Source organism: Cygnus olor, chromosome 1 (genome assembly GCF_009769625.2).
Source record: "Cygnus olor isolate bCygOlo1 chromosome 1, bCygOlo1.pri.v2, whole genome shotgun sequence".
Taxonomy (NCBI): Eukaryota; Metazoa; Chordata; class Aves; order Anseriformes; family Anatidae; genus Cygnus; species Cygnus olor.
In genome coordinates, this window is record NC_049169.1 from 3,728,918 (window position 1) to 3,753,923 (window position 25,006).

At 43.4% G+C, this 25,006-nt stretch overlaps 1 long non-coding RNA gene across 5 annotated transcripts in view; it reads left to right on the plus strand.

Annotated features, from left to right (window-relative positions):
- Positions 1-209: 209 nt before the first annotated feature.
- LOC121064587 overlaps positions 210-25,006 on the plus strand; it is a 96,775-nt gene continuing 71,978 nt past the window's right edge. For 2 of the 5 annotated variants that reach the window (XR_005816567.1, XR_005816570.1), the window contains exons 1-2: positions 23,458-23,972; positions 24,069-24,118. This is a non-coding gene — a long non-coding RNA (uncharacterized LOC121064587). Of the gene's footprint in view, positions 428-540; positions 794-13,863; positions 14,029-21,052; positions 21,827-22,897; positions 22,945-23,457; positions 23,973-24,068; positions 24,119-25,006 lie in introns of those variants that run through there. The other 3 variants (XR_005816562.1, XR_005816563.1, XR_005816568.1) reach the window with 3 other exon arrangements.

The following is a 25,006-nucleotide window of genomic DNA, read 5'->3' on the forward strand; positions in this document are numbered from 1 at the left end:
TGCTTGGTTTGTTTGTGTTTTTAATGGCAAATGTTCAGCTTTTGAACTAAAAAGAAATAAGGGAAGGAGAATTTTCTGTGCATTTAAATCCTGTGTGCTCTGCTGGGGTTTTAATTGTGTTTTAAGCAAAGTCGGTTCTGGTTTTAAAGCCTAAATGAAGTTTGAAGCTATTAGCTGTATGATACAATGTACAATGATTCAGCATTCGTGATGAAATCTATTTATAGTTAACTCTATTTTTATTCAAAGAAAAACAATAGCACTGAATTTCAGGCAGTTTGACCAGACACTGAGGAAAGTCTGTTGGAGCTGAGGAAAATCTCGAGCTGCCTGATCTTGAAAGCTGAGCTAGTGAGCTCCTCCGGCATCAGCATTTCAGTGCTGTCCTCTCTAAGGTGAAACGCTGTGCTGGAAGGCTGCCTGAGTGGTAAAGCCTGCTTCACATCTGCTGCGGAGGGGTTATCTACATGAATTGCATTGTATTTTTAAAGAATTGAGCAATATAACTCAGCTCTGTTCATTTTTTCCCCTCTCTTTCAGGTTTTCCTGTTCTGTGGCCCTATCGCTGCAGCCGCCATGGATCTGAATGCTGTGGCTGCAAAGGCTTCTTACTTTCTCATACTGGATCCCTCAAATCCAAGAGCTGCTTGGCAGTTTCCAAGGCAACCACCTGTGGAATAATTAAAAAGGGTGAAGCGTTAGTGTGCCAAAGATACGGAATTCTTGCCGGGAGAGAGCACTTCATTTTCATCTGTTATGAAGAATCAAATGTGTCTCTGCCAGCAAAGTTAAGGTAGTACAATTAAAAGAGTACTGATTTATTATCTGGAGATGCTGAAAGTTGGCGTAGGAGTAACAGTCCTAATGTGACCATATGCCGTTGACTTCACAAAGTGACCGTAGATGGTTTACTATTAATTTTGGGGTATATTCAAACAGAAAATCTAAGAGGAAGATGATGATGGAAAAGCAATGTGGGTGAACAGTATTTCATGCAAGTAAAACATTTGCATGAACTGTTTTGCAGTTTTTGCTGTCCTGCCTCACAGACGATTTTAAGCTGGTAAGGACTAAAATGGAGCGTACATTAGTGGGAGCATAAATATAGGAAGTGGAGCCTTCATGCCAAGTGCACTGAGATTTCTTTGGCATTCAGTGGAGTGATGGATATAAAAGGAGTATAGGAGTGGGCTCGCAGAAAAATGACAGAATCGAGGATCGATCTTTATCCCGTAGCCTAATAAAGGGTATGCAGCAATTAAGTTGATGTTGGAACTGAACTGTTAAGCAGGTTTAGACTCCTGGGTGAAGCAGTAGCTAAAACCATTTTTAAGCCAGAATCAGAGCTGAAATTGCACAATAGGAGACCAAAAGGTAAAGAAAAGAACTCTGTTAGAATACCAAATAAAACAAAAATACCAAATTGAGTTCTGCACGTTTGAAACCTGGATACAAAAGTTTATGGAAAGCTCTTGCGCTCTAGATGGAACTGGAAACCTTATTCTTTAAGTATAATATGTTGCTGGATGTATCTGCTTATTATATCTTCTTCTCTGCCAGTCATTCAAGTACATTTGAATAGAAAAATATTGTTCATTTCTGACAATGAAGTTAAATGGGGAAAGCCACATTCACGTTCTTCTCATAGTCCACATAACTGCTCAGTTAAGTCTGGTTACCTAGCTTAATGCTTTTGTGCAGTTAATTTTAGGCGTGATACTTTTGTGTCATTTATTTCAGCAAAAAAAATGATCTCTGAATTTTCAAGTAAAAATATTTGGGATACCATCTGGGCTTTACATAATCAATTTTTACTGCCAAGATGTTTGTGGGATTCTGTTCGGATGTGGATGGGATTTCACATTCCATCCCTTTCACAGCACAAGAGGATCATTGTTTTTAGATACGGTGGGTCCAAGAAGAAATACAGATTGCTTGATGGCAGCTTTGTGATGTGAGGGAATACAAATAGATGCCCAACCTCTCTAGTAACCACTGTTACATAGTCAAGCTCCTACAGAATCTCAGAAGTAATATTTGTAGGTGGTATCTGAGTGCAACTGTACTTATAAACCCTAATACTTAGCTGGCAATTTCAGTTTTGCTGTCACTGTGGCTTAACTGCTAAGTTGATTGCCTTCTGAAGTGATTCTTCTGGCTGTTTACTTTTTTCAGTATACAGCTGAGGAAAAAGTGGCTTATTGTTTGTTTGGTTTGGTTTTGTTGGATTTTTTGTTTGTTTTGGGAAAAAAATACTGTTTTCCCATATGAAAGGAATGTGCTGGCAAAGTATTTGCAGCAGGCATGGAGAACATGATTGCCTAACTCTACCTGAACCGCGTGTCAATGGGGGTGTGCGTGTATGTCTGGATCCAAATCTTCTGCTTTCCAAGAACCATGAGTAAGTCTGAAAGATGAAGTGTGTACTTGGGAAAGAGCGTATGCCTGTGCGTGTCTAAGACTAATGCAAGAGCTAGGTAGTAATCCCGTGAAGTAGGCCAGTATTCCCATGAGTGTGCACGGAGAAGTTCCCTCCTGGACACTTCTTGAAAACACCGTGGCCGTTACGCAAGTACCTCACTTTTTCTGTTTCTCCTCAAATAGTGTGGGTGAGATTGTTCTCATGAATCTCAAACTCGTAGGCAGTGCTGAAGCTGATGGTGGAAAGCAGAGAAGGCGGGTAGCTCCCGAAGGTACCTGTACCAGACCTCCTCCAAAGGGATGACTTAGATTTTAGAGGCACTGCTCTTTACATTGATGGCTCAGCACAGACCATTACTTCAACCTAGATGGGAAACTTTGTGTGTGCAATTGTCTTTAATATGTATGACCTGTGTACAACCACTTTTTTTCTTCGTATTCAAGCAACGTGGTCTAGCGGAAAGTGTCGGTACACGTGGCAGGGTGGTGGAATTAGATGGGCTTTGAGATCCCTTCCAACCCAAGCCATTCTGGGATTTCATTCCTAATCCAGAAATAGGGTAAGTGGATTTGAGCTTGGTTACCGGTACAACCCAGTTATTCCCAGCTCAGACAATTGACCCTGGCAATTCTTCCAGACTTGGGATAATGCGGTTCAATGTCAAGGATACCGGAGAGCTGCATGGAGTTTGTTAACATAGTTTCTATTAGAAATAAAAACATGCATGCTAAATTTAGGCATCTGGGCTGTGTGAAAGAAAATAGAGCGGCTGGGCAGAATTTCTAATCTTGTGTGTATAGTTTACGTTTTGCTAATTGTTATCCTTGAGATATTTTACAGGACTGAAGGGGAGTAAAAACTTAAAAGCTGTGATTTGTTCAGCAATCCTGATTTTTTTTTTTAAGTGGTTCAGTACATGGCAATGTAGGATTCGTTTTTGCAGTCTTGGCTATTAAGAATTAGTGCTATATGCACCTAGAAAAAGTGAAATTGTCTTTGTGCTGCTCTTCTGTAACAGACGATTGATGTTACTTTGCACGTTGGGGTAATTTGAGCTCCTCTGGAAAGAAAAAAAGTACAAATGAGTCATATGGTAATGCTCTTAAAAATATTTGGTCCAGTTAATGTACGCTTTTTTTTTCCTATTTCTGTGCTGCTGGCACAACTGTATCAAAGGAGTCAGTTACAGTGTGGGTCTCTAGACGGATCACTAAAATGTGCGTTGGTTTTGTCATGTCAGTGGGACTGTTTCCTAGAAGAGAGAGCTTTCTTCTGGCTGGTTGGAAATCAAGGTGATTTTTGGGGTTGGGAGTTTTCAAAGGGAATTTTCGTTCTGCCAATGGGAGTCAAGAGTGAAAATGTAGGGCTCGTAGGGAAAAGAGTGTTGAGCAACAAATGCCTTCCACTTCTTGGAATAGGGAACTCCAGCAAGGAACTGAACCGTTTGCCTAGGCTTTCTCTGGGCACCTAATATCTACATTTCTGACGGGGGTTTTAGGGTGTATCAGGCTGGGCAGACACGTCAAGGTCTCACCAAGGTGTTGTAGAAAAGGTGCTCAGTAGTCTCTGGGAATATTGGTCATAGTGATGCTATGTAAAGTCACGTATCCCAAGGTTTTTAGGACCATCTCTTTCCTCTTTGGCTCCTCAGAGATCAGAAGAGAGTTAAAATGAGCTGCCCGGAAATGATGAAGGAAATTTTCCAGGTGCATCAATACAGGATGCTATTTTTGCCCATCAGCACCCCCATCAAAATCAGAAACCCCAGTAAAAATGTGTTGTGCTCCCCTGTATCCTGCGTTGCCTTCAAGTGCCAGGCTGCTGCTGGGAGGGCAGTTACAGGGACAGCAGACACAACCTTCACAGGCAGGGTGCTTGTGTGGATGAATGCCTTACGAGGATCGAATTGGTACTCCACTTCCAATGCTCTCGCAAATAGAATTGTCCACTAGATGGTAACTTCAAGATGAGTCATGAGATCCCTTTCTTCCTGCCGGCCGTTGCTACCGTGCATTGTGGATATATTATTTTGGTGTAGTTCAGAGGACTTCCCCTGACAAATCGTGCAGGACAGAATGGAAAGGTCAGTCCTTCTTGTTCTGGGGCCAGTTTAACTCCCTTTGCAACCAGCGAAATAACTACCAAAATGTTTCTTAGCAATGGTCTTGTTGATATTTGTGTGTACTTCCAACTCCCTATTTGTGAATTTAATTCCTCACGTTAGGTTGTGTGCAATTAAAAAAATAACACTTCAGAATTACTGAATTGTACTTGGTAGAGGGGTGAAACACGGCTTTAAATTACTACGCACAGTGAACACTTAGGTATTTTTAACAGGGTAGGAAGAGATACTAGCACCTGACAATTTGTCAGGACATTGTACCTGTGCTAGGCAAAATGACTCTTGGAGAGGTAATGAACATAAGACTAGAGAGCAGCTGTTCTCATACACCCGCCTAGAGCAGTGTTTGTCTCTAGCAGAGTCCAAAGGTGGGTAACTGAGCGCTGCAGGAACAGAAGAAAAACGCGTGATGCTCCTTGCGCGCACCCTTCGGTCTTCAGACATGGGGAGTGCAGGAGTTTCCTGAGCCGGATGTCTCTTTTATAATGTTCACTTGATTTGTCTTCTCACTTTCTTAAATATTCCCTTCAAGCCACGAGAAGTTTCAGGAAATGTGATACTCTGTGGTTCCATAGCTTGACTAACATGGCAGTGTAGTGAATGAAGTCCCATGTTCTTCTGAACTCCCTTTAATGCCTACTGCTTGTACTGGAAGAGAGGTAAACGATGAATCTCTATTTACTCTCCCCATGGCAATCATAATTTTCTAGAGCTCATCTGGCTTAAGTCGAGACTCAATTTAAAGCCTCTTGACCTGTATTCCCCCTCCACCGGGTACCCTACTTCACACTTAATTTCATTGACTTTATGAATTTCATCAATGTAGTTTATTGCCCAGTCAGTAATCTGTTTGCAGTCTTTCTTCAGTTTTCCTGCTCCTTTACTGTCTTCGCTGCCGTGACTTAGTATCATCAACAGATAGCATTTATTGAGCTCGTTCCATGTCATTTCTGAGTTAATTGAACAGTGCTGGGAGCAGATCCCAGCACAGATCCCTGTGGGAATCTGGGGGTGGACAGGAGCAACCATGATTGTACCAAGTCCTAGCAAATGCCCACTTGGGCACGTGACACGGTTGAGTTTATACATCTGTGTTGTGGTAGTCTTCTCCAAGTGGAATCATCACTAACATTTTTGTAGGAATGCTGATTGCATTTATAAGATACGTTGTCGTTCTCCATCAGCTGCATATTTGTAATTTCACCTTTGAAAGACGTGACAGGGAAGGGATTCACCTTTTTTGATGATGGAGGATGATGGCTTTTTAAAGTGCTCTTTGTTCACAGTGCAGCAGTTTTCATTTTCTGAAGTTCTGTTCTCAAAAACAGCTTGTTCAGGACGTACTGGTTTATCACTCTGCATTAGCAGTATATACAAAACAGCGCTGAAGAAGGTAAATTGAGCAATTGGGTGAATCTCCACAAGTCTAAAGGTGCACTGGTTTTAGGTGGGTAACTGTGGAAAATTACATTAACAGCAGAACTATGAGTTGTTCTTGTTTTCTAATGTTCATAATGTTTCTAAGTTCAGGGACACCTCCCAGCAGCCCAGGCTGCCCCCAGCCCCATCCAGCCTGGCCTTGGGCACTGCCAGGGATGGGGCAGCCACAGCTCCTCTGGGCAGCCTGGGCCAGGGCCTCACCTCCCTCAGAGGGAAGAATTTCTGCCTTACATCTAATCTAAATCTCCCCTCTGTTAGTTTAAAGCCATTCCCCCTGTCCTATCCCCACACCCACCCCACAGAGTCCTTCCCCAGCTCTCCTGCAGCCCCTTCAGGCCCTGGCAGCCCGCTGGGAGCTCTCCCCGGAGCCTTCTCTTCTCCAGGCTGAGCACCCCCAGCTCCCTCAGCCTGGCCCCACAGCAGAGGGGCTCCAGCCCCTTCAACATCCTCGTGGCCTCCTCTGGCCTCGCTCTGACACGTCCCTGTCCTGGTGCTGGGGCCCGGAGCTGAACGCAGGCTCCAGGTGGGGCCTCACGAGAGCAGAGCAGAGGGGGACAATCCCCTCCCTTGCCCTGAGGAACGTTTGCAGGCTGCTGTCATCGCTCCTCATATGGAATTTGTTCCCTAACGCTGCTCATTGCTGTTCTTCGTACCAGTGTTAGCCCTTCCTAAGGTGGGGGCACCAAACAGCGCGCAGAGCTCGCGGTACGACCGTGCAGCAGATGGATGCACCTCACACTGCTGCTCCCTCCTTCGGTCTCTGTTCCCTGCCTAATGACCTCTGAATTCTTGCTTGCGTTCTCACTGCTGCTGCTATCAACCACTGTGAAAGCTGTGTTTTCAAAAAGCTATCCTTAGTGACTTCAAGGTCTTTACTAATGAGGAAAAACTAATTTAGAACCCTTTATCTTCTGTGTGTAGTTATTTTTTTTTCCCAGATACTGGACCTTGCATTTATCTACTTGAACTTCATCTTCTGTTTACTCTCCCAGTCACACTGTATAATAACTAGCTGGGGAAAAAAAAAAGGCTGAGAAGAACTTCACTTAGATTTACTTAATATTTTCTCCTCAATAGACCTGTGATCTCACATTGAATCATCTTCAGCATAATTAATGGTTACGTTAAATGACAGTATGGATTTTTATAGGAGTAGACTTTTGTGTGTCTCTGTGGAAATGGCTATGTCTTTAGCATGTTAATTAACTGTTAATAAGAAGACCTTGCTTCTGTTGTGGGTTCTAAGAGTTGTTTGAAGAAGCGGTAATAAATGGTATCTTAAAAATGTTATGTTTACGTCCCATTGACAATATTGAGAACTTGTCTGTCCCTGAAATCCTACAGTTCAGCCACTTGAATCTCAAGGGATGACGTTTGTCGCCGGTAGCTAGCTGTCAGCTGCCTTCATGGGACCACGATGGTCATCTCCTGCCTCGGGCTGAGAGCGGTGTATGGGGAACTGGGGAGCTGCTCCTTCCTGCGGGACTTGTTTACGTGTCTTCTCTTGCTTACTGTGCTTTTGTTGGAAGGAAGAGGTATCTCTGAGCTTCGTGAGCTGCCGTGCACACTGAGGTACTCAGGTCAGTCAAGGTGAAGTAGAAGCTATTGGGAAAATGTTCTTTATGGGGTTGCATCCCTAGTCCTGCTGGAATATCCCACTATTCCTGCTGGAATATGCTATTGGAAATGGCCAGAGGGTAATGTTAAACAGCAAATCCTGTCCCCAAACAGAGAAGGTGAAAGAGCAATTTGGCTAACCCTACGTAAACATCTCCTTGTGGTCAGACACGTGTTGCTGCCTGGACTCCGCCAGGCTGATGGCTCTGCAGTGGCTCCAGTGGGGTGTTAAACACTCACAAAGCCTGTAAATCCATTGCAGACACCTACATGAGGTCAATTAAATCCTGTCCTGGCATTTCAGTCCTTTGGATTGGCGAGTGCTGTCACTTCTGGAGAGCGGTCATCAGTCAACGTGGTGCTTGAGGAAGGTTGTGTGGCGTGGAGCTCTGCAGCGCGGCAAGAAGGCTGCAGGCTCTCTGAGGTTGAATTAAGGTGTAGGCTTGTGGGTCACCCTGAAGGGTGAAGTGAGAATGAAATCGAAGATAAAGTTCTGTAAATTGGTGAGCCGTTGTAATGGTGATTGCAAGGCACACCGTGTTGTGATTTGGATGGTTCAGAATTTTGTCAATTTTTATCACTTCCTTGAAAAATAAATCTAATTGAAAAGCCTGCAGCCCAGGGCTGTGGTCAGGTAGAGCTTACGGTTCTAGTGATACCTATTTATTTTCTGTGTCCACACCGAAGGTAGCAGCAATGCTGCCCTGTGTAAATTGTGAATTGGGTGGCTGAGGTGTGACGAGGATGTGGTGGCCTCAGCTGTCACCTTCAGGAGTGGTTGTTAGCCAATGCCCTGGCAACCTGGTGTTCGCATTGCTTAACCTGAGCCCTCTGAAAAACAGATCTTTTCTTTCAAGTCACGAAGATAGGAGTATTGCCAGAGCAGTTCTTCTGTTAGTGTTGGATGGCCAGGGTAAGATGGAGAAGAGAAGGCTTCAGGGAGACCTTAGAACAACCTGCCAGTGCCTGAAGGGGCTGCAGGAGAGCTGGGGAGGGAATCTGTGTCAGGGGGTGTAAGAATAGGACAAGGGGGTATGGCTTTAACTAAAAGAGGGGAGATTTAGAGAAGGTATTAGGAAGCAATTCTTCCCTCTGAGGGCGATGAGGCCCTGGCCCAGGCTGCCCAGAGGAGCTGTGGCTGCCCCATCCCTGGCAGTGCCCAAGGCCAGGCTGGATGGGGCTGGGGGCAGCCTGGGCTGCTGGAGGTGTCCCTGCCATGGCAGGGGGCTGGGATGAGATGGGTTTTGAGGTCCTTTCCAACCCAAACCAGTCTGGGATTCTGCGATAAGGCTCAGATGTTCTTTAGAAGTGCAGTTTTAGAAAGTGCTTTAGTGAATGAGAAAAAACTCCATTTTTAACGAAAGCAATGAGCTGAGCTGAATCCATCCTTAAAGGTCAGGTTTAATTTGAGTATTAGCACTTCGCTCTGTATGGTCACCGGCAGCGCAACAGCTGAGTTGTTCTTGAGTTTTTAAGATGAGTTTGTGTCAGTCTGGAGTTATTCATACGCTACCCAAAAAATAACCTTTTGAGCGTATCTTTTAGCATACTGGTTGTTGGTGATTGTTCATCCAAGTGACTGATCTGAGTGGCTGGAAATTTTGTGGTGCTTTACCTTCGGCAGGATGAGAACAGGCTCAGGTTTGTGTGGGTGAATGGACAGTACCACGTAAGTCTGCGCACACAGACTCGTAAGCAGCCTCGGGGCTGAGGTTCACGAACTTTTTCTGTTCCCTTTTGCTCTGTCTGCAGCTTCCTCAGCCTTGAGCTTCGCGACCAGGCAGACGGGTCTAAAAACTATGTAGATTACATAACGTGCTGCCGGGGTTTATTTCAGCTGCAGGGTAGCTGCTCTCGGTTTCTGGCAGGGTGAGCACACTCCTCTGCCCACCACGCCATGCCAGGGCTGGGGCTGAGAGCAGGTGATGATACTGATGACATCCTCTGATCTCTTGTCAGGGGGTGAATTCGGGGAAAGGTAGGATTTTCTGGGGACCCGAAGGATGCCAATACCACTCTCCTAATTCATTCCCATCAAGTAGACGCGGGTTAAACACAAACGCTCAGGAACGGTATCAGGACTGAGAAGATGAAGGGTGTTTTTTACTTAATGCCTGCCAGGAATTAAGAAAAATTAACATGAAATTTTTGTGGTCTCGGAGAATACTCGCACAGGGAGTTGTCTGTTCGACAATGAGGGCTTGAAGAGTATTTGGGTTGGATTAGTCATTTTGAAAAGAGGACTCGCATGCGATTTGTAGGAGAATGTTTAAATTTCTTTGGGATATGTTAACTTCCAGTTCAGTTGCTGAGGACTTCTCATTCTGATTCTCGAGGAAATGAATTGATAGTTCTTATGCATAGATCTCACTGAAATCAGTGGTAAGGATTTCTTGCTGTTACTGAGGCCTGCAAAAAAATCAGGTTAACTCTGCACAGTCTGAAGTATGAGGCTGGACTGCTCAGCAGTCAGTGAATAGTCAGGGTTCTGCTCATTCAGAAATTGTTGTTTCCTTCAAATTGTCTGATTTTACCTTCTGTAGGGTCCCAAGGTTATTTCAGTAATGGTGTTTCTGGTATTTTCTGTTTTGGGCACTTACTGCAGGATTACAGATTGTGCTGAGGTGTTGCTGGCAGTGATACAATTCGTGTCTTGTTTACGGTAACTTCTTTTAAGGTTTGTAATGCAAATATCTCTGCAGATGTCAGAGCTCTGGGTCCTCTGGAGCTGAGGATTTCATATCGTCTAACCTGCACAGCGAAAGGCTGTACCCAACTGATCCAGCCACATAATGAGGAAGGGAAGGGTCCTCGTGATCAGTCTCATCTGGATGTCTGATTTTCAGAGAGCTAAAGGCAGAGTCTCTTAATTGCAGGAGTAATTTCAGACGGCAAGTAGCAGGACTTACTCTTCTTTTTATGATCGTTGTTCTAAACAGGGAACTCTGGCTTCCTTCGTAGTTGTTTTTCCTTGGTGTTCTGCCATGAAAAAGCAGCCTAAAGGTAATTGTGCAGAGGAAAATTGGTGCTCGATTTGGAGTGGTATTTGTGTTGGTAGAAGAGGATCAGCGTCCTAAAGACTTGAGTCTAACTCACTTTAAGAACAAGAAAGGCTTGGTTTTGTATATAAGTGATTTTTTAATGGTGCTGCTGCTCTCAGTTAAAGCTCTTCCAACTTAAATAATAAACTGCCATATGCTAGTGTAATGCCAGCACGCAAATTGTGTTAAAATATAAATTAACAGAACTGTAGTTTGGGGCTTTAATGCCATCAGAGGGGTCCATTTGGGAGCCCTGTTCATTCTGCACAAGACCTGGAGTTGGTTGCACCCCATGGCTGTGTTCTGGAGGCTTCGGGCGGAGGGGCTGGGAAGGAGAGAAAAGGAACTTCGGCAATTTCAGTGCCTGGGGAAGTACTGGTGAACGAAACTCTTCTTCCATAAAACACTCCAGTGAGGTTTAAAAGCTGGCATTATGAGCTCTCCAGCCTGCTGTGGATGCTGTCTTGGATTTTGAGGCAGAACCAGCCCTTCTGTGGCCATTTGTGTCAGGTTGCGGTTAGCAGTCTGTGTGGAAGCTGGCTGTGTCTGTACCAGTGAGTTAAATGGGGCTTAGTGGGATTGAACAGCGTCCTGTGGTCATCCCCACTTCTAATCCCTGCCGTGCTCGTTAACGGGGCTTCGTCCAGCTCTTGCCCAGGCAATGCAAGGGGGTGGTTCTGGTGTGGAGTTTGGCTGCTGCCCTGTGCTGCTGGCAAAGGCAGCTCAGCTGTGTGAACGTGGGTTACACAGCATCTCTGCTGGTCCTCGTGGCCAGAAAAGGGACTTTTTTTTTAATACTATTAATTATTTAATACTATTCCAGGAGTAGTCACGGGTGTCTTGGTACTCAGTAAGCCAAGAGTCAAAGGCACAGGCAACTCTGGAAGTTTGGATACTGAACTGAGCTTATCTGGGCAGCTTTCAGAGTTGTAAGCACAGGATAAGTTCTTTACTTCTGATTTTTATTTACTATAATCTTGTTTGACCCAAATATTTAACTGATCTATAGGGCTTGGACTTTTTAATGTTAATCTTCGGAAGCCCACGTGTGTTTGAACAGAGGCTGCAGACCACATAAACACGTCCATTAATGGTGAGCACATAGCTCAGATGCCTCCGTTTTCTGTTTGACGTAGGCATCAGTGAAGGAGTGGTAAGAGTCCAGCTGCTTGTGTCCAGGCAGTCGTTTGGGGTCGGTCGTGATGAAGCAGCAGACTGCCTTCAGAGGGCAGTGCTCCTGACGGTTTTGTTGTGTGCTGCTCCGACAGTGGTCGATGCAGTGACCTCCGATGGAAATGTTTTCGTTTAATTCACGTGCTTCACTAAAACCACAGATATTTATTTTAGTGCTAACATCAGGTACTTGTAATCTTGAAAAGGCTGGAAAACTGTGATGCAAGACAATAACTCTTTTTTCCCCTCTCTGTAAAGAAGACCTGACAGGAGTGCATGGAAACTGTCAGCAACATTCCTGAACAAGTATTCAGGCACAGTTAGGCCACTAGTATTTTGATGATTGATTAAAATGAATGAGACATTATAAATAACATTTTGAATTCTTTCTGTGTGCCGGTTTTTGTTTTTTTTTGGAGCTTGGGGGGAGATGTCAGATAATTTTTGGTCATTTCTGTGCTTCCTTGGAGACTGGAAAACGTTTCACTATTGGCATTTGAGATTCTTACGTAATCTGGTAATTCTGATAACAAGAATTTTAAGAAAAATGCTGAGCAATTCACATCTTGTCAACAAATTACGGGATTGAGAAACGTTGTGCTAAATACTCCTGCAATAATTTCACCAGAAATACTAGTATTCTGGGCTCCTGGAAAGCATGTTTTTCTAGGAATCAGGGTTGTATCCTAAAGGAGTTAAACTCTAATCTCATGGAATAAAAGAGGTACTGACAGTTATTCCATAAAATGAATACGTTTGGGTTTTGTGGAGTATTAAAATGGACTAAAACGGAACTGCTAACAAGGCAAAGAGGTCCAAGTTCAAGGTCATTTCTTTGAACTACAGAATTAGAAGCACATAAAATGGTTACCTTAGGGTGCCTTGTCCGGAATTGTATAAATTCCCTTGCTGCACGTGACAGGGAAGAGGAGCAGCTTCAGAGGTCCCTGTAGCATGTGCAGTAGAGTGGCAGAGGAGATAAAATGAGTGATCTGTGCTCCCGAGCTACCTGAATGTCACGCAAGGCATTGCTGCATGCACGCCTTCTTGTAGAGCTGATTTTGCAGATGTGGGGCCTGCCATGAAATCAGAAACACTGAGAAATATTTAACCTCGAATACCTTCAAGCAACAACTTTCTGTTTAGTTCCTGAAGAAGAGCTGGTGAATTTTCATTGAAAGCCGTTAGACGGCTGACAGTGCAGTGTTCAGAACAAAATATTTCAGTATGGAGCAAGGGCACAGTGTCAGCTGCTGCTTGTTCTTCATCCTAATCCTGTTGTTTCGTAACCGCAGAGTTCAAAATCTTCACCCATTACTTTTCTCGTTCAATAGCAAGAAACAACCTTCCTTTCTTACAGTATCTCCTCCATTGTTGCTAATTTATCAGGACATTTGATATCTGTCAGCGTTTTTGTCACTCTTGCAGCGTGTTCCTTGTCTGGTGTCACAGATGGGCTCTGTGCTCACTGGCACGACCAGCCGTGTAGGTGGAGTATGTCTCTTAAAAGTCTCTCTCTTGTATTTACTGCATTATTAGGACATGAGGAACGGTCTCACATTGTGCCAGGGGAGGTTTAGCTTGGACATTTGGGAGAATTCCTTCATGGAGCGGGAGCTCAAGCACTGCAGCAGGCTGGAGGTATTCAGGAGCTGCGGGGATGTGGCACCAAGGGGTATGGTCTAGGGATGGGTTGGGGTGGTGGTTGGACTTGATGAACTCAAACGTCTTTTCTGGCTTAGATGATTCCCTGATTATTGAGCCATGTCTGTTCTGCCAAGTACTGTCACAGCGTTAGTCAAAAATTTAGGTTCTGGAGAGACAGAAGGATGGTGATAAAAAGCGTTTGGGTGATGGGGGGCTGAGAAGAGGGACTTGGGTGGTAAAAGCAGTAAGCGTGTCTTCCCGTTCTTCTCTGGTACTTGTTTTGGCTAAACTGATGTACTCCTGAAATGTAATTCCTCATCATTTTCTAACAATGCTCAATTTAAGTCACCGTTTGTTTCTCCCCTAAATGGTATTTTCTTTCTTCCCCATCTTAACTTTAGCTTCTGTGTTACTTTTTGAAGTAATGAGGAGAAAGCAAAGCAGCGGATCAGGCGTTTTCCAAGTCTGTGCTTCTGCAGATCGGTTTCCTGAGGGGAGAGCCATCTTTCAAGTGCCGCTTTCTTCAAGTGAAAAGGGAACAGTTCATCTTCATGCAGCGTGCTGCAGTAAGCATTGAAGAGCAATACAGTTACAAATTAAAATCAACTTCAAAGCTAATTTTATGATTTCATATCTAGCTCTTAATGAAGTTTTAGTTTCATGTCTTTACACCAAGCCTCTAATCTGGTCTGACCTCATCTGACTGAAGATGAGATTTTTTTCCACAGAAGTGGGTGCCTTTAGAAAGTTGCCTAGTCCGAACTCACCAAGTAGTGGTAAATCTTGCACTTCTTTTTTAAAGGTTAAATCTTTAATAATACTATAGCAAAAAACCAAGTTATTTCAAAATTGAGTTCTTTCGGCTTCCAGCCTTTGTATCTTCCTGTGCCTTTCTCCGTGAGGATTGCAGGGTGGGTTGCTGTTTGTGATATTCACAAAGTATCTCTAGAAGTTGGGTCACATCCTCATCTTCTCTGTAATAAACTGTCTTTGCTCCTTTGACCCAGCATCACGAAGTCTGTATCGCAGTGTGACTGTTTTCTGAGCTCTTCCTTTGAACGCTTGCCAGTCCTTTGGCATCTCTGCAGGGTGGGTATCGGAACTGGACGTGAAGTTCTAGCTGAGAATTCAGCTTGGTTTGTTTCATAAACACTGGAAGATGGTGTCATCAGCCAAACCATTAAATACGCCCTTGCCCTGCACTGGCCGTCCACATGGAGATGATTCACTTCAGAGTGAAGCCTCTTCAGAGCCCTTTCTGGGTAGAAAGCATCCAAGTCCCAGAGGAGTAGCCTGTGTTCCTTCTGGAAGCACGGACAACTTTGTTAGGATTAAAATCATTTGTTGTCTTCAACCACCACTATGTCATCACGGAGCGTTATTATTTCCTCTGCCAATATTCTGTCATCTTAAAAGTTTCTTTTTTTTATTATTATTATCTAACTTACAAAATTGCCAGGGCCCAGTTTGATACCAGCTCTTGCTCGTGTCACAGGCAGTAATACGAAAGCCTGCCATCCACTTGCTTTGCATAAGAAAGCAGTTTACCAGCTCTGGAAAAGATGAGGGGACTTTGGTATCCCAGGTGATTCTTCTTGCGGACAGAATGAGTCATCTTCATGTGGACTTCAACATGTGGGTGAGTGAATCATCAGGTGTCGAACAGATGAAGCTTTTCAATGGGACATGCACAAGATAGTGTTTTCTCACAGAGACAACTTGTACCTGTCTGAAGAAAGGAGCAGGGAGGCTGGAATAGAGTGACGTCGAGTGCCTTCGAACACGTTACCTTGGGAGCTGATCCATAAGCCAGCCCAGTGTTGCTTTTCACAGTTCATAATATGATAGTGACCTTTAAAGTACTGGTAAGAGCAGCAGCTTTGGGAAAAATTAAATAATTGACCAGCGGTTGCACAAGAAACTGAGCACAAGTTTGTCCTTCTCACGTGCTTGCCTCACGCTACAGACTGTAGGGAGGCTGTGTAAATTGGTGCAGCACGTGACGATGACCCAGCACGTGCGTAGAGCCTGGGGCTGGATAAAACCCGACCGCGTGCGTTCATCCGGGTCTGGTACAGGGCTGTGGCCAGCGCCTGCTTGGGTAGTAACCGCAGACTAAACTTGAGGATTGTCTCAGCTTTGCTTTCTTTTTTTTTTTTTTTTTTTTCGGTAGCACATGGCTGAGTTCCATCATCCACAATCATGCTGTAGTTTTGGGTTTGACTGAGTTCTGAAAACTACAGAGCAAAACCATCTTGCTGTTATGACAGATTAGGGATAAGAAATGAAGCACTGCGTTTAGGTGTGAACATGCTAGGTAAGTAGGGTTTAGAGCTTGAGTCAAAACTTGCCATGGGTTTACATGAAAAGACTAACAATCATTTCATGGAACTTCAGTTAAGCTTTAATTTTGTAATAGTGCTTTGAGCTCAGGGAATTTTCTTACAGGTTTCATTATAAAGCATTTCTCAGTGGGCTTTTTTAAAGGGTTTTCAGGAGGTACCAGTAATTACAGACGTAGAGCCTTACATGGACAGAATAATTCTCTGAGCAGTGTAATATTTTTTTTTATTCTATTTTTTTATCTCAGGGCTGCAGGTTGAAAATACATGTACTTTAGTCACCAAAGCAAACTTGAAGGGAGGTAAATTCGTTCATTGCAATTAAAGGTGCAGATGCTTTTAGGATCTGACCAAATAGCTGCAAGTAAAAAGCATCTTCTTCATTCCTACTTCTGAATATGGATTTCGTAGAGTGGAAGGGTTGAGCACCAGAAGTGCAATAATAATAAAAAAACCAACACCACCCCCACTCTTCACACCCACCCCTTCCCAGCTGTCTAGCTCAGTAACTTTCACACCATGGTTGCAAGGCCAGAACGATTACAAATTAGGGTTAGCACAAAATCTAGCAATTTGAACGTTTCTGTAGCATTTTACTGTAACGTAGAGGCTAGAATTTCTCAAAGAACAAATCCGACAAAATGCACGAGGGCAGGGAGGTCACGCTTTTTTTTTAAACAATTCACTGCAACAGAAAATGGAATTTCTTAACCTTGTCTTTCAGGCAAACCGAATCATGCTTCGTCCCCTTGCACTTTGCCACCACGATTGCCATCTGTTAGGCACTCCTGCATCCTAGGATCATCCTCATTGCCTTTCCTTCTAGGAGGAGGTTGCAGGACATTCAAATTGTTCCATATACAATACAAAGACCCTAAACTTTTGATTACCGCGTGGTTCCTGGCCCTTTTTCTAAGTGTTCTTAGGCAAGTCCCCAGGTGCTGATGACCAAATTATGGGAGCAGCAGAGTATGTTAAACCTTTCTAAATCTTACCCTGTGCAGAGGCTCTCGGAGGGCTTATTTTCAATTGTGGTGGAAGGAGCGTGCCTGGTCTTCACTCTGATTTTTAACTTCAGCATAGATCCCTCTAATTTAGTTACCCCCAAGGCTGAAGCATACTGCTTTTTAGGATTGCAGAGGAGCCATTAATGGAAATTGGTTGAGAGTGGGAGTGCATGCATGTAGAAAGTGTGTATAAAAAGATAAAGATGAGCCTCTTGCTTGTGATGTGCTTAGATCAAAGCCAACAGCATGTACCTAACTTTACTCGAAGGTATAGGAGAGAGCTGCTGTGCTCTGAATAACAGCTGCCACCACAGCCTTCAAGTCAGGAAAGCTTTTGTGGTCCTCAGTAATGTGCAGCTGATTCTTAAAAGTGCGTGTTTTCTCATCTGTATACAGTGATGTACGACTCCAGGTATGGATCAGGGGCTTTGCCTTGATTGCGACATGAGATAGATGGTTTTCAGGTATCCTTACAGGTAGTATTAAATCATGGTATTTGCAGTAATTGGGGATAAAAGGTGACAGTCCGAATTTCAGGTCTCTAGTGCATGAACCCATGCTCTGGCCATCGTTGTCTTTGCTTATATCTGCAAAGGCAAAATTGTAATAACGCAAAAAGAGTGTTTTTCTTCATGGCAGTGTTAAGAGGTAGTGTATCGAAGAATAAGTAATTGCTGCAAAATAATCTGTATGGAAATAAGGTACATACCAGTCACAGCCTCCATGCTTGCTACCCCGTTCTTAAAGGAGGTGTGAAAGCTGTGAAGGCATCCTTCAGGATCTGGGTAAAGCATTCATACTGCACTTGTCTGTGCCGGAACACCTCAGTGTATATTAAGAGAAGTCAGAGTTCATCCCCCAGGGAGGTGTCATAGTTCCCCCGAGAAATTCAGCGTCAGAAACCCAAACCAATATACAGACAGAAATCAGATGACTGCCATCCTAGGTCTAGCAAAATCTACTTCGATTGAAAGTGTGGTGTGATAACTTAATGGCTTTTCTTCTTTTTTCTCCTTTTGATGCACAGTGTGTGTTCAGGACTGTGGGACAGGGAAACTTGTATTCTGCCCAGCACTTCTACTCGGCTTTTTTTCCTACTCTTGCTGTGCTCCATGTGGGAGCTATCCCTGTTGAGAACACACTGCGCTCCTGGTAGAAAAAAAGGCTAAAATTCATCTTTTAATTTATTTGTCCTCTCATTTGGAGAGAGCAACTAATGTGATTTCGTATAATAAAACCAGTCGTGTGAGAATCCACAGAGGTGATTTTCTAAATTTAAGGTTTCCCTTGAATTTTTTATCACAAGTAGATTGGATTACTATAGGCTGTGTCAGTGTGAGTCACTTGTAAGTGCCTGCTAATCCAATAAACCTGAGTGGTTTCTTATGGAAATACTATTTTCTGATTTCTATTTATACTGTGGTCCTGGCCTTGCTGAATCCCCACTGACTTCACTGGAAACATCTACATGGAAAAAACTCGTCTAACTTCATATGGTAATGGACATCACCATGAATCAGTAAAACGAAAAATAGCCTCAAGTAATTAGTAAATGCTTTAAAACAAGTTATTTCCCTCAGTTTTGTTCTGTATTTTGTAGCATTTTAGGCTGAGAGTAAAAACAAGCTAGAGAGCTTTTTTTTTATTTGGTTTGTGTGGAAGGTGGAACAGCGTTGATAGGTTTTCACCCTGTCCTACAAATTCCAGTGGTTTTGTTCCTCTTGTTGCCACTGCCCTACTTTGTGCTGGTGCGGTGCCCTTGGATCGCTGCGTGCTGTGCTGTCCTACCCCGAGCGCTCTCAGCCCTGCTGAAAACTGCCTAAAAAAACGGAATAAAAAAGCAGCCGCTTCGAAATCATGACTTCAGCCTTTTTTCCCTGTTTAGCTTGAGCAGCAGCTGGTATTACGAGACAGCAGAATGCAAATACTTGGCTATTTTTCGGGATTTATCTGAAATTAAAAAAAAAAAAAAAGTGAGGAAGGCAGTTTTTCCAACCTGAGATAGGTTATACTTCTCTTCCAGAGCAGCAGGAGGGTCTCACAGTCTTAAAAGCCAGCCTCTAAGCCTGGCCTGTTGCACAATACCAGGATCTGTATTTGCAAAATGGATTTCTCCAGTTGAGCGGGGGAAAAAATAAATGTACTGGAAACGGTTTGACAAAATTCAGCATTTGGGACATATGCAGCGCTGCTGATAACCTTAAGGCACCGCAATTTTCATAATGTTAAATTTACATGCACGTACCGAGTTTCCAAATACCATCCTCCTCTGTCTCTACTGGCGCGTGTTATTGTGCGTGGTGTGAGGGCTGGGACGCTCAGCTCCCCTGAATTTTTGACGTGTTAAGACAGAATTTGTAAATGTTGGCTGCCTACTTGATCACACACGTTTGTGACGATTATTGAGCCTCTGAAATAAACGCTGCCTGGGGAGTCGGATCTGTAGCTGAGGAGATGTGAAGCTCTAATCTTTATTTTGCGTGATAGATTCTGCTAGTAAATGTTGCACGGCATTTGGAGAGACAGTTCAATACTGAGATTATAGATCTGTTAGTGGTGGTGGTTTGTTAGTAATAGCTCCAGATCCTGAATTAGATCCTTAATTAAGATTTCTGGTAATCTTACCACTAAGCATCCAGTCTCTCAAGCAGATACTCAACACAGTAAGAGAATGCATGGAGGCCTGAGAGTTAATGAAGAAGCTAGAATAAAAGCACAAGAGAAGAAGGAAAATAAAGCAGAGAGATCTGTCTTCATGTGTTGAACACAACTGAATAATATAAAAGCATATCTGATAAGGTAAATATAAAATCTGAAGTACAAAAAGACTGATAACTAATGTTAGTGCCAGCCTCCGTCTTGCCACAGAGTGATAGTAGATAGTGCACTAAATAAATTGATGAGCTTAATTATATTAAATTGCGGGTCTTCTGAAGGATCTGAAACCCCTTTGGAGTCACCAAGGGAACAATTTTGGTAATTAACAGATTTCAGTTTAAAGAATAAAGTTGTGATGTTTCTGCGAGCAGTACAAGCTGTGGCATTCCGCTTGAAAACATTACTCACGGGCAGGCTGGCAGCGAGGGTCAAAGGCAAAACTTACTCAACACACGGACAGCTGAAAACGTAAGAATGCCTAAATAAATATGTTTATTGCAGGGGCTTGAGCCGGGGGAGGTTAGGTGGATTCGGTTTATTGCTGAATCTGACACCAGCGTTGCATCAGCTGGGCTGCGGAGCGAGGTCAATGCGCAGGCAGATGTGGAGGGAGAGGTCTCGACCTGAAACAATGTGCTCTTCCCTACACGCATCTTATTTCTAAAACCAGCTTCTGTATAATAGGAAAGTTAAAAATAAGCTTTATTTTTTTTTTAGAAGCGTGCCCTGTGCCTGGTCTGTGGACCAGAGGACAGCCCCTAACTCTGCTTCTTTGGTAGGTAGCTGCTGCTCTGCATAGGGCTTTCTTTTGGGAATGGGACACCACCAGTGCCCCTTCAGGTTGTTCTCTTGTTTGTAGACAGCAATGCAGGAACACATTGCCAAGAACTGGGTTTGAAAGTTGTCCTGTTCCCTTCCGAAGGCATACACTAACCATAAAGCCTGAAAATTGAGATTATTAGTTGTTTTTTTTTGGTGGTTTATGACTTGTTGCACTCCTGTGGAGGTGGTCAGCTGCAGGAGAGGGGAGGAAGGCTCTCAGCCCAAATTTTCCACGATGTGGTGATGAGGCACTGTCCTAGGGTACAAGATCAATGCCATCAGTCTGTCCGAAGCCTTAAGCCCAGGTTTCCTGCTTCTGCCGCGACTGCAGCTCTTGGGCTGTTGCAAATTAGGCAATTCATCTTCCTGTTTGTGGGGAGCCTGACTCCCAAGAACAGGCCTTTTTTATTATTTTCCTGCATTCTTAAAAATAGGGCAATTGTACCAGCTTGATTAGAGGCACTTGAATTGATTCTGTTGAAGTTGGGTTGTCAAGAGGTCTTCAGACACCCCTGTCCCTCTGCGCCCGTGCAGGGATTGAAAAAACTCCCTCCCGAGGGGAGCGGAGGGGCAGGCGCTGAGCTCTGCTCTCTGGGGACAGCGACAGGACCCGAGGGAACGGCATGGAGCTGGGACAGGGGAGGGTCAGGCTGGGGGTTAGGGAAAGGTTCTGCCACCCAGGGGTGGTCGGGCACTGGGACAGGCTCCCCAGGGCAGTGGGCACAGCCCTGAACCTGCTGGAGTTCAGGGAGTGTTTGGACAGCGCTCTGAGACGTAGGGGTTGGTTTTGGGGTGGTCCTGTGTGGAGCCAGGAATTGGACTTGATGGATCCCTTCCGACTCAGGGTATTCTAGGACTCCCTGACTCCATGATTTCACGCTGTTGATGGAGTATTTGGGAACATGAATTACACTGAGAGTGGAGCTGCTATTACATTTGTCTGGGTGAGTTGCGTGGAAGGAAGAAGCTGATGGTAGGTGAGGGAATGGCTTGTGCTTCAAGGGAGGGAGGAAATCCTCTTTTTTTCTGTCCAGGGTTCCACCTGCCGTATGTTTGGGCTGTTCCCCACCCACCAGAGGGGTTCAAGCCCTTCTGACAGAGCATACGGTGTTTATTTTTCTGAACACAGAGCATGCTCTCTGATTTCTTACTCTCCTCCCATGGAAAAAAGCGGTGCTGTGAGATCAGCAATTACCTTTCCCCAGCACTGTATGTTCTCTAAACGCAGGGTTCAGTTAAGAGGTCAGTTCAACAACAACTAGAAACTATGGCTGTTTCCAAAGGCTTCATGCAAACCTGCTGTTCCTGTAAGCACTATGTACTCGAGTAGAATGATATATTTTCTTCCAAGTGCAAGAAATCCATTTTATGTGCTGCTTTATGAGAAAGATTTGTTATTGGCTGTTTATCAAACAGCGAGAGCGCTGCGGAGAGGGGAAAAGAATGTAGTGGCAGAAGATGTTTTAGTAGCTAAGTACCGCTTCTCCCGCAGAAGAATTGTTTTCAGGACACAAGGTTGTTGATGGGGTTCCCAAGTGAGTATGTGTTTCCTTTCCCCCTCCTTCATTTGTCATTAATCAGTAAGGTGGGAAGACCTCGCTTTGTACTCGAGTCGTTTTCGTGGAGTTGTGGCAATTCTTCGTGGGTTGAAAAAATAAATAAATCCAACAGCAGTAACCCAAACACAGCGGCTTGTGCTTTAAACTGCAAGCTCATCTCACGCTGTTGAGATGTGAATTGAAATTGTGGGCACAGAATTCTTCCTCTGTTTAGAATACATTTTTTGTATCTGCTAATGACATATTGTCATGCAAATGAAGTTGAAATAAATTAAAGGAAATAGTTTTCCTCTAAAGTATACTCAGCTGTAGGACTCCATAATGGAGATCTATTTTCAATTAGAGTTTGGAATTTGGAATAAGAAGCCACTGAACTAAACATAGTTGCCAATTTTGAAGGGACATAGCTAGCATAAAATCACACCCATCTCCAAAATATGTTGATCTATTTAAAATCTGGAGGAGTATCATGAAATCTGTGGTTTTACTTTGTATATTTGATTGTACTTGGAATTTAGAAATTTTTTTTCCTGGATTTTTTCCCCCCTCACAACAGCATTTTGAGAACAGAAACGTCATTTTTTTAAAACCACAAATATTGGCTGTGCATTTTAGAGGCAAGCAAAAATAGTGGCCAGGGTCATTAGTGAAAAACACACTCCATAAAGCTCTATTGTTGCTTTGCTAAATTTAATAGCTTGAGGTTTAATGATGTCCCTTTTAAAGGAGTTAGACGATTGCGTACCTCCTAATGATGTATGTATGCATTTCATATTGAGATTTTAGAACCTCAGCTGATGACGGCAGGATTGGGAAAACATTTCTTCTCATGCACAGTTGCTTGACGAATTAATGAGATGGATACTCTGTTTTCTTCTGAATGCATCGTTGGTTATATTTTTTGCTGATGCTGAAGGTTGGGTACCTTGTGCTAAGATGAACGTGCAGCTGCTGTTGTGAACCATTGCTAGTTTTATTTTTATATATGTTTGTCCATCTAATTCTACTGTATGTTTATGAAGACCGTACTTTCTTTATTGATTTCAGAGAGAGCAGTATGACAGTGTGAAAACTAAGACGTTAGGGTGACCAAGGTAATTGCTGCACCTTCTCCATATCCAATGGCTTTGTAACTTGTAGGTAAGGGAAGTGAAGGAGCCAGACAGATCAGTGGCATTTTTGTGTCCCTTCCTCATACCCTCCTGGCTGCAAACTTTTGAACAGAGCCAGGGCTCTTCCTGGCATCCTCCTCTTTCCATCTCTCTCTTCTTGGTGCTTGTGCATCACCATTTGCAGCAGACTAAGAAGCGTGCTAACCTTGAGTGATGAGATGTCTTCGTATTGCATTTTCCAGTACATCCTTTGCTGTTTAGTTACTCATTGTCTGGAACCTACCAGTTCTTAGGGAGGTTTGAATAGCTCTTCCAGGTCACTACGTGGCATGGTAAAGGGAATGAGGAATTTTTTTTGCTGGTTCTGCTAAAGGTTTACTAATTGTGTGGCTAAAGAGAGAATGTAGCATTAGAGCATTCTTTTTGAGGACAATACTCTGAATAACTTTACTTCATACATTTCTTCTTTTTGTTCCATTTTTTTTGGTTGCTTGCTCTTTTTAATTTTAATCTTCAGAATGCTTTACAAACTATAAATGAATTCCCAGTAAGGCATGGATATACTTTGTGTTTTTACAGATGTGAATCCAAAGCACAGAGCAGGACGTAGTGGCCGACTTCAATTCAATGCCTGTTGCAGTGTGTTGGGGTGCCTACAGCATAAGGCTAGCAAGTGTGACCCCAAAATGAGGGAAAATTGCCACCTTTCCAGAGTCATGGAATGTAAAGTGATTCAATATAGCTATCTTGGAGTGATTAAATCCCTTTTTACTTTTTCTTTTTTTTTTTTTTCTTTTCCCTTCAGTTTATCCCTGGTTATAAGGAGTTTCTTTGGCAAACTCAGAATTTGGCATTGTTGACTTTCTTTGGTGGCATGCTCAAATCATGAGGCAGTCTCCGCAGTTCATCTTGGTAGAGCAGTCTCGTAGCAGAAATATTCTGGCAATCCAGTCGGAGAAATAGAAATGAATGATGGAAATTTTTTTTCCATTGCTGAGTAAAAGCAAACAGTAAGCTTCAAGCATTAATTAGCAATATAATAAGAAACTTCAGTTCAAGTAAATATTTTTTTAAACAGAATTTGTCTTTTTTTTTGTGTGTTGCAGAAGAAGAAATGGTGACCGAGCTGTGCAAGTGAACCAGGACAATCCAAAAAGTAAGTCAGTCAAAGAAGACTGCTTAGTTTGATTGTTTATAAGACTAGAGGACATCTGTGCTGTAAGACGTGTATTTAATTGAGAAGATAATTAGTTTTCCTCCTTTCTTTGACTGTGAGTGTAGTGTGTGACTTTGTAGAGTTGTTTTGAGTTAGCTGGTTTGAAGCCATGTTGCTCAGGGCGAGTTGCACTTGGTAGGTTGTTTCCCTGCCTTCCTCATCACTGCTCAAGATCGTGTCCTGTAATTGTGTTGCTGCTGCTGTTAGAGCCATGGTGGTCCAGTGATGTGTGGAGGAGGTCTGTAGGGAAAGGCGTTGTCTCTTCTTAGGCTGTTTCTGATGAAACTTGAGGAGTCAGAGCAACCTACAGGTACACAAGAAGGGCTAGAAAGGGTTTTCGGGTTACGAAAGGCTTGGTAATATTCTCCGTAATACCAGTTGGTGTAAGGAAAGTTTTAATCTTCCTTTCAGGCTGCTGAATATTTTTGAATATATTGAAAACATTTATTTGGAGTACTGTATGTGTTTGTGGTTTAGCACAGGAGTTTCTTCCACTTTGGTCAAGAAAGACAAACGTTTTTCAGTGGTATTTCAGATAGCAAGCCTTACAGCTCATCTTTCTGATTCACTTGCAGTAGACACAGGCAGACTTTTAAGATGTGTGCTCTTAACTGTCTTGAACAGAGCAGGTACTGTGTGATAAGAACATCTATGCTGCAGTTGTAATAACAAAACCTAATATTATTCTGAATTTGGTTTCGCACAGGCCTAGTAAGTGAATTCATTAAATGATTACATGAGGTTTTCTGTGTATTGTTGAGTCAACTTTAAAATATCCATAAGTCTGCAAAATGCATCTCAATGTGCTTGAGCAAAGGATGAGTATGT